This window comes from Mesocricetus auratus, unplaced genomic scaffold (assembly GCF_017639785.1).
Source record: "Mesocricetus auratus isolate SY011 unplaced genomic scaffold, BCM_Maur_2.0 Super-Scaffold_100062, whole genome shotgun sequence".
NCBI classification, from domain to species: Eukaryota; Metazoa; Chordata; class Mammalia; order Rodentia; family Cricetidae; genus Mesocricetus; species Mesocricetus auratus.
The window spans coordinates 3,048,379-3,064,232 of record NW_024429234.1 but is presented as its reverse complement, the minus strand read 5'-3'; positions in this window follow the sequence as shown (position 1 = coordinate 3,064,232).

The window sequence follows — 15,854 nt, the reverse complement described above, 5'->3', positions numbered from 1 at the left end:
AACAAACAAACAAAAGGAATGGAAAACAGCAAATGAAGCTTGAGAGAATGGTGTTGCTGACTGCTTGGTAGGCAAGCATGAGACCTGACTTCATCCCTCTCCTTTAACAAACAGGTATGCTGGCATATGCTTGGAGTCCCACCACTGACAAGGCAGCAAATACTGATGCTTGGGTCTCACTGTCAGTCCCAGCCTAGCAGAATCACTGAAGCCCATATCAATACTGTCTCCAAAAAACACACAGTGAATGTGTCTGGGGAGCAGTGAGGCTTTCCTGTGGCTTCCACATGCACATACAGCAAAATAAACATACACACAGACAAGTGTGTCTGCACACATGCAATAAGAAGCATACACACGCACTCATACTCACACTCACATAGAGATTCATAAAAGAAAATATAAACTTTTCTGGTATGATTTGTGACTCTCAAGGTATTGTTTATTGAGCCTGTCCTGAATTTATCTGTGTAGACCAGGCTGACATTGTGTTCACCGATATCCACCTGTCTCTGCCTCATGAGTGCTGGGATTAAAGTCATGCACAACCATCCGGTTTCAAATTATTTTTATTTAATTGCAGGGTTTTGATTTATGATTATTAGTATTTTACCTTGGGCGTACTGTCCCCTGGAACTGGAATTAGAGACAGTTGTGAGCTTCCATGTGGGTGCTTGGAATTGACCCCAGATCATCATGAAGAGCATGCAATGCTCCTAGTCACTAATGCACCTCTCCACCCCCTCTCAAGGTATTTTTGTTTCTGATTCTTTGAGATGGGGCCAGCAACCTGTTCTGTAGGTGAATGAAGGCCCTATGTATCTCACGGTGACCTCAAATATCTGTTGCATCTGCCTCCACTGCCCAAGCGCTGGTCCTACAGTTATTGGCCTGTGCCTTCATCTGTATGTGCTACAAACCTCTATCAGATTCTGTGTTATGATGGGGCAGCACTCTGTGACTGAAATACATCCCTCATTACACACATTTTATAGAGAACTGGTGTCAGGACATGGAAGATGGAATCTCCTCTGCACTTGAGATCACCATGAATGTTCTCGATGTACAGAGTGTAGCTTTGGTCCTTTATAGCAGACAGACACACTGAGAAATGAGCCAGAAACTTCAGAAACGGTATTACAGGATGAAAAGTTTCGATGGACACCATGGTTGCCTGCAATTCCCAAAGCTCAGAGAAACAAGAGAAAGAGCCCCCTCAGAGCCTCAGCTAAGACAATTCCTGGTAAGAATGAGGAGGCCAGGAGCCATGCTGACTCCACACAGCCAAACCGCCAGAATTTCATGACAGTTCTAAACAACAGGCAGGAAATGTCTTTGTGTTGTTTATTTGGTTCATCTTCTTTGGGTCAGTGCACAGGCCAAAGTCAAATTAGCACAGATAGACAGGTACCACTTACCCTCTGCCCAGAAAACTGAATGTGGATTTTCACATTCTGGGGAACACAAAGTTCATGAGAACCAGAGATAGGAATATTCATGGTGAGCATTGGTATTAAGAAAGTGGGACTAGGGAGTAGTGTTGGGGAGATGCCTCAGGCAGCAAAGTCCTTGTCAGAAAACAATAAGGACCTGTATCCTTGTCCAGCACCCAGGTACATTGATGGCTACACCACCACATAAAGGTGATTCCTACTCTTGAGATTCTCAGGGAGGCGTCTAGGAGAACTGGTGAGTTCTGCAACTGCTGACAGACTGCTTTTGAAAAATCAAAGTGGGTGGCTGGAGAGATGGCTCAGGGTTAAGAACACTAGCTGGTCTTCCAGAAGTCCTGGGTTCAATTCCCAGCCACTACATGATGCCTCAAGAGCATCTGTAATGAAATCTAGTGCCCTCTTCTTCCCTGGAGGGATACATGCTAACAGAGCACTATATATAATATGAATAATCAACGTGGAAGGCTAAAGAAAAGAGAAACTTGAGGGTGATTTATGAATCCTTGAACAACTACACACAGAAATGAACACATGTGTAACACACACCCAAAATAATGCTCAGAAGGCTTCCAGCAACTGGTCAGAATGGAACTGTGGGTACAGCATACTATGTGCCAGCAGCCAGTTGAGATTGGAGTCCATGTTCAGTCAACACACATAGCTTCCTATGCTTGTGTCAGAATCTCTTCTTCATCTAACTAGAATTTAGGATCTATGCACTAGGCAACATCTAGCAAATAACCATAAACACAGACCTCTACATGGTCAACCATTCCAGAAGGAACCAGAAACGACCAATGCATTTGCACAGCGAAGTTCACATGACCTGCATAAACCAGGAAATCCTCAGCAAACATGAAACAACAGGTATAATCTCAATGGCAACCCAGTGACTCTGGACCCCTTTCCAGTGGTGGGGTAGCTGTCAAACCTGGGAAAGTGAAGCACATGCATTACTGGCTGTCATGAATTCTCCTGTCATCACCTAACAACTGCAAAGCATCCTTATGTAGGCATGTTGATCAAGTAACTCCCATAGCCTCATCATGGAAAAGAGCGATTCTGTTGATGCGTCCTGTGTTGTTTTTATCTGAACCAGACACAGGAAGCCTCAACCGCTCCCTGCTATTCCTGTGTTCCCTCAAGATTGAGAGCTCTGAGAGGATAGAACAAGCATTATGAAGGTGGGTGAGAATAGTAAGTTCACTAGACCCAAGATAAATGATAAATGGATGTTTTATTGGGTAACAACTAACATAAACAATCATAAAGAGCCCCTGCAGCCTTTCTCTGCCCTTCTGTGGAAGGATCCAAATGGTTTTCTTTATGAATTTTATTCTCTTACTTCTGGGGAAATTGTTGCTAATCATTTCCAAAAATTTACTGCAAGCTCTTTGCCAATATTCATTATCTTTTCATAAGGAGGAAATTTAGTCATTAGTTAAAGGTACTATAATTTCTGCTGGGTCTGTTACTGTCAGTTGATGAGGTCTTAATTTTCCTTTTAAAATCAAATCGGAAATCTTTTCTGTACATGTTTTAATTTTTATTATGTTTATGTGTTAGAAATATCCATTCTAATATGATATCTTCTCTCTAATCAAAATCCCTGAAGGGTATTCCTTAGATGGTATTATAACAGAATTTAGTCTCACTTTGGTTTGGCTCCACATGGTCCACATGTGCCTCTAGCATTCTCTTTCATACACATTCTGATTCTTTCTCAGCTTCAGCTGATAATATTCTTGGACTATTTAAGTCCTTGTCCCCTTTTATGATCTTTTTCAAATTTTTTTACATCCTGTCCTTCTACTCCAATAATAGTCTGTAGTTGGGAGATCTCTCCTACTAATTTTTCAAGATCATTAATAGTCTGATTTTGATCTCTCCTGTGATGTACTTTTTGTTGTTTAACTTTCTGTAGACCTATTTTATACACTAAATAATTGATAAAATATCTTCTTTGTATTTTTGGAGGCAATTTGTAATCTCCAGTGAGGCAAAACTTTCTTTACTTCCTCAATCATTTTTTCTAACACCTCTGCATTCGAAGGAGCGATCAACATATCATCCATATAATGGTAAACTATCCATTGTGGAAACAGTTCATGAATTATATCCAATGGTTTTTGCACAAAATATTGGCACAGGGTGCGACTATTGAACATTCTCTGTGGGAGGACCTTCCGTTGATACTTCTGAGAATAGTTGTAAATAGACACCATGATGGCAAAATTTTCTTTATCTCTTTCTTGAAAAGGGATAGTGAAGAAGCAAACTTTTAAGTCGTTAACTATAATAAGCCATTCTTTGGATATCAGAGAAGGCAAGGGCATTCCAGGCTGTAGAGAGCCCATTGACTGAATTACTTTATTGATGGCTCCCAAGTCTGTAAGCATTCTCCATTTTACACATTTCTTTTTAAGAACAAATAGATGAGAATTCCAAGAGTTGGTAGATTCTTTAATATGTCCAGCATTTAGCTGTTCCAGAACCACCTTTTATAAAGCCTCTAGCTTCTCAGAAGTCATAGGCCAATGTCCCACCCAAACAGGTTCATCAGTTAGCCACTTTAAGGCTAGGAATTTTGGTTCCTCTGTTAGTGTGGCACTTGTAATCTGTTTTTGTACAGCCTGGAGAGTTGGTATCTGTTTTATATAGTGCCTTACAATATTTTTTCCAGAAACATGAGTTTGTTTATGGTTCCAATCTGAAACTGGAGGAATGCAAATCTGGGTATTCCATTGCTACAATTGATCATGACACCATAAGTTTATTGCTATATTGGCCAATTATGGTCTCAGCCTACCTCTTTGTCCTTAATGGCCCTATACATTCAACCCATCTCATTCTTTGTTTTACCTAAGATAGGGTTCAAATGCATAAGAATTCAATGTTTAGCAGAATTCAACGTTAGAGGCCAACTTGGATGCCAAGATTGTTGAGTTATAATGGTAATGTCTGCTCCAGTGTAAGCTAACCTTCAAGTATAATGCTCTTTATTGATACCCTCAATTTTGATCTTTGGTCATTTATTGAAGTCTGCCAAAGGATACATTTTCTTTTTCCTGCCTGAACATTTGATTCATTCTCCAAAGTTAATCTACAACCCAGAGAAGTATGGGGTATACAATATGCACTGGATTTTCTGGGAAGGATTGTCCTCCACAGTGTCTAGGAATGACTGGACTACGTTCATTTCCCAGTGGTAATTGGTTTCCTTGCTTGTCTTGCATAGACATACATTCATTGGTCCAGTGTCAGCCTTTGCTGAATATTCTACATAATCCAGAAGGTTGGGCCTTCTGTCTGAGTTATTCCTAGAAGATGTATTATTTCTAGGAATGCCTTGTCTAGAATTTCTTCTAAAAGTCCCCTTCTACCACAATTAAAACATTTGACATTTTGATTTCTCTTCATACCTTTGGAGATTTCTTCTCATACCCAGTCCCCTGTGTTATAATCAAAAGACTCAATATTGTCTGTATGCAGAATCTATTCATCCATTTGTGCTGATCTGTTCATTAAAAACTTCAAGCAACTTTTTCCATTTTCAAAAGCTAGAGATTCAATGAGTACTCATCTAGCATCTGGAAGTATTACCCTATTTGTAGCACTTTAGTTAATCTTTGCAAAAATTCCCTAAAATATTCATAAAAGCCTTGTGTAACCTTAGTGTAGAACTCAATTCTTTTCCCTGGTTCTTGAATTTTTCCCAAGCATTCAAGGCTGCTGTATGGCATAGGGACAAGATGTGTTTAGCTTATGCAGGTTGATTCTCTTCATCAGCATAAAGACCTTCACCAAGGGGAGTCATATAGCCTTTCTTTAGACCTTCATGTTCAAGGGCTTTGTTCTCTTCACTCCATAAAGAATGCCTCTTCATCTGAGGACCAATCTCTAGGATACCTGAGACTAAGTGACTCCATTCATTTGCCCCACATCTGTTGAATACATGCCATGAGGAATTACTGCTTCCTTCATATCTTTTAAATCTTTTGTATATATTGGCACCCAATGACATTCTATAAATCCTTCTGGATGTTTCTTACATGCTGCCTTTCTGTAACAATACAGGACAGACCATAGCAGGTGATCATGTTATGACTTTTGGTAAGTCATCTCTGACTGGTGATGTCAAATCCCTTTCATTAGCTTTGAATGTGTCTCAGCTCCTAGTGTCTCAGTTTTAAGGTTTTCTATGGCCTGTAATCTATTCACCATTGTTTCTCAGAGTATTTTAGTTTCCTAGATAATATAAACTTCCAGCAATTTCGTTAAACCAGTCAGTTCCATGTTCTCTTCATTTATATTTAATTCTAGAGATTTAATATTCTAATCCTTAAAGATTATCTGATGGCATGTAGGTTGCCTTCCAAAAACACTGTTCTATCTGCTAGCTTTTCATTAATCTCAGACATGGAACAATTTTTTTCTGTTAGCATTTCAATAATTATGTGCCTTTTTTTGCATTCTGTTTGTTGAACCATCATCGTTGTTTCCAATGGTCTGAAATCTTTTTAATAAGCTCTCATTACCATTCTTTAAAGTCTGTATGAGTTCTATAAATTCTGCATTCTTTGATCTATTACCAAACCATGTCTTTAAAGATGTCATATGGATTTTTCAAGCTAACAGCAGCTAATGCTAATTGGATGTATGTTCCGGACAAATCATAAACCTCTTCTTTTATCCCATCTATAAAAAAATAAATTTTTTCCTGTCTAGTAATATTATCTGCCATTGGTGTGGAGTCGCTAATTGTATGTATTTATGTCTTTATTTATTCAATGGCTTGAATTGCAAATGATACTATACCTTAAGTACAATCCTGGAAGAATGAGGTCTTGGTGCTTGTTGACTCCCTTATTGATGGTCCACAAGATCTGGGTGCTTGTTGACTCTCTTGTTGATGGTCCACAAGTATTGCAGGGGTACTGCCAAAACGAGTCCAGGGGCAAAGAATCTCTGGCCTTTCTCATCTCTACTGTACTACAAACTACTATTTCTAACCAACATTCAACAAACACAAACTGAATGAAATTTTGTTAGAGAGAAGACAGGGGACTCATCCTGTGTGAACCACCAGTGGTGCTGGTCCAGCTGAGCAGAGCAGTCATGTTAGCAATTAGAAGCTCAGGGAACCTTGCAGCTGGGTAGCAAATCCCAGCAGTAAGAAAAACTGCTGCACAAGTATGCACCAGTGAATTCACAACATGCAGAGGGCATAGGGAAGTGTGGAAAACTCAGCAGCCAGCATAAAATACAGGAGCCACAGGCAAAAAGGGCCACCAGAATGCAGTGAGGCTGGCCTGTTGATTGGCTCATGGAATTCCGGCTAGAAGGACTGAATAGTTGAGATTGCCTAATCCCAGTCACTAGACCACTAATCTAGCCAGGTGGGCTGGTCGTGGGAATTCATCCACCCTGTTTGAGTGTCAGTTGAAGGTGGGTGATGAGTTCACTACACACAAGATAAATGATAAACAGGTGTTTTGTTGAGGAACAAAATACACAGTTGATAATAAAGAACTACCACAGATTTTCTCTGCCCTTCCTGTCTGATCCTTGGTCCAAGAGAGACAGAGCTTGAGAGTTTCCTTGCTGCACACTTCCCTCTTTCTGGTTGGTTCCCACCTGAAGTCATGCTCAAAGGGGTGTGGCCACTAACACATATACTCTGGCAAGGATAGATAGTGCTACAGTGTGTATAACACACCCAGTTCAAGCACAGCCTCCCAAAGATGCACACACTGAATCCAGGTTAAACAGAGATTTCCTTATACTGTGGCATAGAAAATTAAACGTATCTGCACAAGCAGGGGCCATATCGCACATAACACAATTCATATTAAACATCCCTGCCAAGTCTACATGGGGTTGTCCGTTGAGTCCTGATGTTGGCTGGTTCAATCTAGAAAATGACAGCAACTTCCCTATGGAACCTAACAGCAAGGTCCTCAACTAAAAATCACAGCATGTCTAAGGGTCACATTTTCATGTGCACAGGCTTTGTACTGTGTTTCACTGTTATTGTCTTTGATTTTCTAAACCCCTCCCCTATACTACCTACCAAATGCAGTTTCCATTAGCATTTTCAAAGGAAGGGACACGACACTCCTACTGCCTCATGAGGAAAGGTCTAATGCTAAAATTAATTTTCATTATTGTGTATTTATGTATTTGGTGTGTGTGTGTGTGTGTGTGTGTGTGCAAGCTCCATATGTGTGTCTGATGCCGTCTGTGATCAGAAGAAAGCATTGGGTCCCCTTAATGTGGAATTACAAATGGCTGCCACATGGATGCTATAATCAACTCCAAGTGATCTGCAAAACCAACAAGTTCTCTCCACTGATGAACCACCTGCCCAGAGCCCTATTTTATTAGATTTTTAAAAGTTTAGAGTGGGACTGGAGAGTTGGCTCAGGTTCAATCCTTAGACCCACGTGGTAGCTTACGACAAAGATAGTTCTTTGGGATCTGATGACTGAACCCAACTCTGAAGATACCAGGCACAAAAATTGTGTGTGTGTGTGTGTGTGTGTGTGTGTGTGTGTGTGTGTGTGTGTGTGTGTGTGTGTGAGAGAGAGAGAGAGAGAGAGAGAGAGAGAGAGAGAGAGAGAGAGAGAGATTCGATGACCTGTGGGAGTTAGTACTCCTCTTAAATCTTGTGGGTCCTGGTGACCTCATTCTGATTGTTAGGCTCAACATCAAGTATCTTTACTCAGCAATCCTGGGATCTTAACATGTGAGTAATGGCCCCTGGGATGACAAATGACACTTTCACAGGGGTCAATCAAGACAATCAGAACACTCAGGTGTTTTTATTATGACTCAAACAATAGCAAAATTACAGTTACCAGGTAGCAATGAGAATACTTTCATAGTTAGGGACAGAACAACATGAGGAACTATATTAAAGGGTCACAACAGGAGGAAGGTTGAGTACCCCTGTACTAAGACCTCTCATCAGCAACCCCTGGGACTTTAAGTATCTTCAAGGCACATTTAGCTATGCACACATGCAATTTCATTGTGTATAACAATATACAATAAGTATTAAACATCTTTTCATTGTACTAAAGATAAACTAAAATTTTTGAATGGCCATAAGACTTGTAAGAAATTAAAAAAAAACAAAGGTATAGATTCCCAGGTCGGGCATCATGTATCTGAAGAATCAGCAATTATAATGCTGCCTCCTGAAAAATTCATGTTTTGTTCCATCTAATCCTGAAATGCAACATGGATGAGATTGCAGGATTGTTTTTTTTTTTTTAACTGGAGGAAATTTTTATTCTAGTAAAAGGAAAAGTACGAAATAGCAAGAAATGGAGGTGAAAGAAATGGTGGAGAGAGCATATTAGAACATTTTAGAAATTTGTATGGTGGTATCTCAGAAAATTTGGAAACAATCTACCTCAAAATTCAGCTATAACACTCTTGTGCATATACCCGAATAATGCACACTCACACTATAAAGACATTTGTTCAACTATGTTCATAGCAACATTATTCACAAGAACCAAAGCCTAGAAACAACCTAGATTTCTCTCGTCCAAAGAATGCAAAAAGAAAATGTGGCACATTACACAATGGAGTATTACTCAGTTGTTAAAATATATATATATGAATCATGAAATTTGCAGGCAAATGTATGGAAGTAGAAAAATCATCCTGAGTGAGGTAACCAAGACCCAGAAATGCAAATGCAAATGGACATTAGCTATAAAGTAAAGGATGATCATGTTACAAGTCACAGTCCCAGAGAGGCTAGGTAACAAGGAAGGCCCAAAGAGGGACACATGGATTTACCTGGGAAGAGGAAATAGAAGAGATTTCCTGGGTAACTGGGATCAGGGGAAGTGGAGGGATGGGGGATGGGAACATGAGGGGTTGTGTTTGGTGTTAGGAGGACAGAGCAGGATAATAATGAAAGAGGGGTCTTGATGGGGGAATACTTCAGTATTAGAGAGAAACCTGGTGCCAGAGAAACTACCAGAAATCCACAAAGATGATCCCAGTTATGACTCCTAGCAATAGTGGAGAGGTTTCCTGAACAGGCCATCTTTTGTAACCAGAGTGGTTACCATTGTCATCAGAGAGCCTGTAGTTACTGATGGAAGCAGATGCAAAGATCCACAGACAAACACTGGGTCAAGCTCCAGGAGTCCTGCTGAAGAGGAGGAGGAGGGATTTGTAAGAGCCAGGGTAGTCAAGGTCATGACAGGAGAACCCACAGAGACACCGGACCTGAGCTCCTGGGAAGTGGCAGATGCTGAGTCTGCAGCTAAGGAACTTGCATGATGGTCCTAGGCCCTCTGCATGTGTGTGACAGTTGTGTAGCTTGGTCTATTTGTGGGACTCCTAGCAGTGGGATCAGGGCCATTCCCTGGTGCTTCACCTGGCTTTTGGGAACCTATTCCCCATGCTGGGTTTCCTTGCCCAGACGGAGGCAGTAGAAAGGAGTTGATCCTGCCTCAAATTAAAGTGCCATTCTTTGTTGACACCCATTGGAGGTCTGTCACTTTCTGAATGGAGACAAACATTAGGTGGAGCTCAGAGAATCCTATAGAAGAAGAGGAAGGATTATAGGAATCAGAGAGTTCAAGGCCACAAGAAAACCCATATTCAACTAATCAAGACACATAGTGGCTCACAGAAACTGAAGCAACAATCAGGAAGCCTGCATTGCTCTGAACTACATCCTCTGCATATATGTTATGGCTATGTAGCTTGGTGTTCTTGTGAGACTCCTAACAGTGGGAGCAAAGACTGTCTCTGGGTCTTTTGTCAACTTTTGGAACCCTTCTCTTCCTACTGGGTTGCCTTTGTCCAGCCTTGATATGAGAGAATATACTTAGTCTTACTGTAACTGCCTTTTTTGTTGATATCCCTTGGAGGTTGGAACTTTGGTGAAGGGAAATGGAGGAAAAGTGTATATGGGGGAGAAGGTAGTGGGAATTAGGAAGACAGAGGGAGGGAGAAATGTGGTCATGATGTAATATATGAGAGAAGAATAAAAAATAACAAAATAACAAAAAATAGAAGATCATTTCATATTCATCACAGGGAAAGTTCATCAAGATGAAGTCTCAATTCTGAACATCTATGCCCCAAATACAAAGGCACCCACATTCGTAAAAGAAACATTACTAAAGCTCAAATCACACATTTATAGTTGGAGGCTTCAACACCCAACTCTCACCATTATATAGGTCCCCCAGACAGAAACTTAACAAAGAAACAAAAGAACTAAGAGAACTCCTGATCCAGTTGTTATTAACGTTTATAGACCATTCCATCCAAACACAAAAAATATACCTTCTTCTCAGCACCACATGGAACATTCTCTAAAATTGACCACATACTTGGCAACCTAGCAAACCTCCATGGATACAAAAATCTTGGAATAACCCCCTGTAGTTTATCAGATCACCATGCTTTAAAGTGAGAATTGAACTACAACACAAATTGCAGAAACCCTACAAACTCATGGAAATTGAACAATGCACAATTGTACCATTACTGGGTCAAGGAAGAAATTAAAGATGTCCTAGAATTCAATGAGAATGAAGACACAATATACCCAAACTTAAGGGACACTTTGAAAGCAGTGCTATGGGGAAACTTCATAGAACTAAGTGCCCACATGAAGAAACTGGAGAATAGTCACACTAGAGAATTAACAGCATGACTGAAAGCTCTAGAACACAAAGAAAGCAAACTCGCCCCAGAGGAATAGACGCCAGGAAATAATCAAATTGAGGGCTGAAATCAATAAAGTAGAAACTAGGAAAACCATACAAAGAATCATTGCAATGAAGAGTTGGTTCTTTGAGAAATTCAACAAGATAGACAAACCTTTATCTAAACTTACCAAACAGCAGAGTGTGAACATGCAAATTTTTAAAAAATCGGGAATGAAAAGGGGGACATAACAATAGACTCTGAGTGGTGAGAGTGGGGTGTTGAAGTCTCCCACTACAAGTGTGTGAGGTTTTTATATGTGCTTTGAATTTAAATAATGTTCCTTTTTTGAACATGGATGGCTTTGTATTTGTGGCGTAGGTGTTCAGAATTGAGACTTGATTGGTTGATTTCTCCTGTGATGAGTATGAAGTGACCTTCTTCATTGCTTTTGATTGATTTTAGTTTAAAGCCTAATTTGTTAGATAATAGGATTGCTACCCTCACTTGTTTCTTGGGTCCATTTGTTTGGAAAATGTTTTCCCAACCCTCAACTCTGAAATATCATCTGTCTTTGAAGCTGAGGTGTGTTTCTTGTATGCAGCAGAAGAATGGATTCTCTCTTCGAATCCATTCTGTCAGCCTGTATCTTTTCATGGGTGAGTTAAGACTACTAATATTGAGGGAAATTAGTGACCATTGATAGCTCATATTCGGTTTTTTTGGAATGGTTATTGGTGGTGGAATTGTATGTGGATTTCCACCACTTTTCTCTTGCCTGTTGTTAAAGTGGGATAATCTATTGCCTATGTTTTCTGGTTGTAGTTAACTTCCTTGGATTGGAGTTTTCCTTCCAGAATTTTCTGTAGGGCTGGGTTAGTGGATGTGTATTGTTTAAATCTGATTTTGTAATGAAATATCTTTTTTTCTCCATCTATATTAATTGAAAGCTTTGCTGTGTATAGTAGTCTGGGCTGGCATCCATGGTCTCTTAGTGTTGGTAGAATATCTATCTAGGACCTTCTAGAAGGCTTTCAGTGTTTCCATGGAGAAGTCAGGTATGATTCTGATAGGTTTGCATTTTTAATGTTACTTGGCCTTTTTCCTTAGCTGCTCTTAATATTCTTTCTTTATTCTGTATGTTTAGGCTCTTGATTATTATTTATCGAGGGGATTTTTTTTTGGTCCACTCTTTTTGGTAAGCTTCTTGCACATTCATTGGCATGTCTTTCTTTAGGTTGGGAAAGTTTTCTTCTATGATTTTGATGAATATGTTTTCTGCCCCTTTGAGGTGGGTTTCTTCACCTTCTTTTATACCTATTATTCTTAAGTTTGGTCTTTTCACAGTGTCCCATATTTCCTGCATATTTTGTGTTAGGTATTTGTTGGAATTAAAATTTTCTTTGGTCGATGAATCTAACTCTCCTAGTGTATCTTCAACACATGAGATTCTCTCTTCCATCTCTTGTATTTTGTTGGTTAAGCTTGCATCTATAGTACCTGATGGTTTTCTCAACTTTTCTATTTCCAATATTCCTTCAGACTGTTGCTTTTATTGTTTCTATTTCAGATTTCAGCCCTTGCACTGTTTGAATTGTTTCTTGCAATTTTTGCTTTATCTTTTCTTCAATTTCATGCCTTTTTTGGGTTGTTTTTTCTTCCATCTCTTTAAGGGATTTTCTCATATCCTCTTTGAGGACCTCTATCATTTTCATGAAGTTGTTTTTAATGTCATTCTCTTCTGGTTCATTTGTGTTGGGGTGTTCCAGTCTTGCTGGTGTAGGGTCTCTGGACTCTGGCGGTGTCATGTTGGTTTTTCTGTTGCTTCTTGTTTTTTTATATTGTCATCTTCCCATCCATTCTTGCAGTGGGTTCCAGAAGGTGCCTCTTCCTCTCCTGGTGGTTGTAGGACCAGGGTTCCCTTCTAGTGGGTGTAGGCAAGTACAATGCTCTGGTAGCTCTCCACTTCCTAGTCTTATGGGTGGAGAAATGGACTAGGATGCTAGGGTGCATTGGATCCCCCTGGGATGGATGGGAGCCCCAGTGGTAGATCCCAGGCGCAGGAGTGTAACCTGGAGACAGACCCTGATATTCTTATTCACGTGTGTGGAGCAGGAGACTAGGATGCTGGGGTGTGTTGGCTCATGCCACCTGGATGGAAGCCACAGTGGCAGACCCCAAGCACAGGCAGGCAGACAAGAAATGGGCCCTGGTTTACCTAGTCCCATGGGTAGAGTAGGAGACTAGGTTGCATTGGCTCTGGCACCTGGGATGGAATATGCAGCAGTAGACACCAAGCACAGGCAGCTGGTCTAGTCCTAGTCCTGTGGGTAGAGCAGATTAGGAAACCTTGGCTCCCACCAATGCCAGGATGGAAGCCACATTGGCCGACCCAAGCACCCTCAGATAAAGATACATATATATATATATATGTATATATATATATATCATTAAATTTTGAAGTCATTGTCCTCATGCTCCATGCATGTTTAAAGATTGTTCAATTTATATATGGGAATATTTAGTCAGTAAGCAACATATGTTTTTGAGAATTACAGGTTATAGTCATCCATGCTTCTTATACCTAGTTATGTTAGTCAAGTTCTCTATATACTCAGAGATGTACTCAACATAGATATTTGATCTTCAAACATTTCAAAGACCTACAGAATATGGCATTTAAATACCATTGATGTGAGACACAATTGCTCCTGGCAGCACCGAGTTATTCCAAAGATTATAATGGGCACTGGTGATACTCCATTTGGAGCTCATTTGTTAATTGTCAAAACTACCACTTTATGCAAAGAATTGCCCTTGCCTTGACCTCTGACAATGGACATGCTGTCCTAACTGGACAAGCAGGAGACAATCAAAAAGAGACTGTTGATTTGCTGTATATAACTTTTATTATACTTAGGTATGTTCCTATTATCCCAGATCTCTCCAAGACCTTTATCATGAATGGGTGTTGGATTTTGTCAAAGGCTTTATCAGCATCTAGTGATATGATCATGTGATTTTTGTTTTGCAACTTGTTTATATGGTGGATTACATTGATGGATTTTTCTGTTGAACCATCCCTGCATCACTAGGTTGAAACCTACTTGATCATAGATGATGAATTTTCAGATGTGTCCTTGGATCCAATTTGCCATTACTTTATTGTATTTTTTGCATCAATATTCATGAGGGAAATTGGTCTGAAATTCTCTTTCTTAGTTGTGTCTTTGTGTACCTTGGGTATCAATGTTATTAAAGCCTCATAAAAAGAGTTGACAAAGACCCTTCTGCTTCTATTGAGTGGAATACTTTGAGGAGAATTGGTATAAGCTGATCTTTGAATTTCTGGTAGAATTCTACACTGAGACCACCTGGACCTGAGCTTTATTTGGTTGGGAGACTTTTGATGACTGCTTCTTTTTCGTTAGGGATTACAGGTCTATTTCAATTGCTTATCTGTCCCTGATTTAATTTTGGCAAGCTATATACAGCAAACCAACAGCCAACATCAAACTAAATGTAGAGAAACTAAAAGTAATTCCTCTAAAACCAGAAACAAGGCAAGGCTTTCTACTCTCTCCATACCTCTTCAATATTGTACTTGAAGTTCCAGCCAGGGCAATAAAACAACAAAAGGAGATCAATGGAATACAAATTGGAAAGGAAGAGATCAAACTTTCACTATTTGCAAATAATATGATAGTTTACATAAGTGACCCAAAAACTCTACCAGGGAACACCTACAGCTGATAAATACCTTCAAGATAGTAGCAGAATATAAGATCAACTCAAGAAAATCAGTAGCCCTACTATATACAGATGCTAAAAGGGTTGAGAAAGAAATCAGAGAAACATCACTCTTTACAATTGCCACAAACAACATAAAATACCTAGGGGTAACCCTAACCAAACAAGTGAAAGACCTGTATCACAAGAACTTCAAGTCTTTAAAGAAAGAAATTAAAGAAGACAACAGAAAATGGAAAGATCTCCCATGCTCTTTGATAGGTAGAATCAACATAGTAAAATGGCAATCTTGCCAAAAGCAATCAATGCAATCGCCATTGAAATCCCAGCATAATTCTTCACAGACCTTGAAAGAACAATTTTCAACTTTATATGGAAAAAGAAAATACCCAGGATAGCCAAAACAACCCTGTTCAACAAGTCAAAGTCTGGAGGCATCACCATCCCTGACTTCAAGCTCTATTATAGAACTATAGTCCTGAAAACAGCTTGGTACTAGCACAAAAATAGACATGTAGAACAAGGAAATCAAGTTGAAAACCCTTATATTAACCCACACATGTATGAACATTTTATTCTTGACAAAGAAGCTAAAATTATACAATGGAAAAAAGATAGCATCTTTGACAAATGGTCCTGGCATAACTGGATGCTGGCATGTAGAAGACTGCAGATAGATCCATGTCTATTGCCATGCACAAAACTTAAGTCCAAATGGATTAAAGACATCAGTCTAAATCCATTCACACTGAACTTCTTAGAAGAGAAAGTGGGGGGCACCCTTAAACAAATCGGTACAGGAAACTGCTTCTTGAATGTAACACCAGTAGCACAGACACTGAGATCAGCAATTAATACATAGGACCTCCTGAAATTGAGAAGCTTCTATAATCCAAAGGACGGAGTCAGGAAGACAAAAAGCAGCCCACAGAATAGGAAAAGATATTCATTATCCCCACA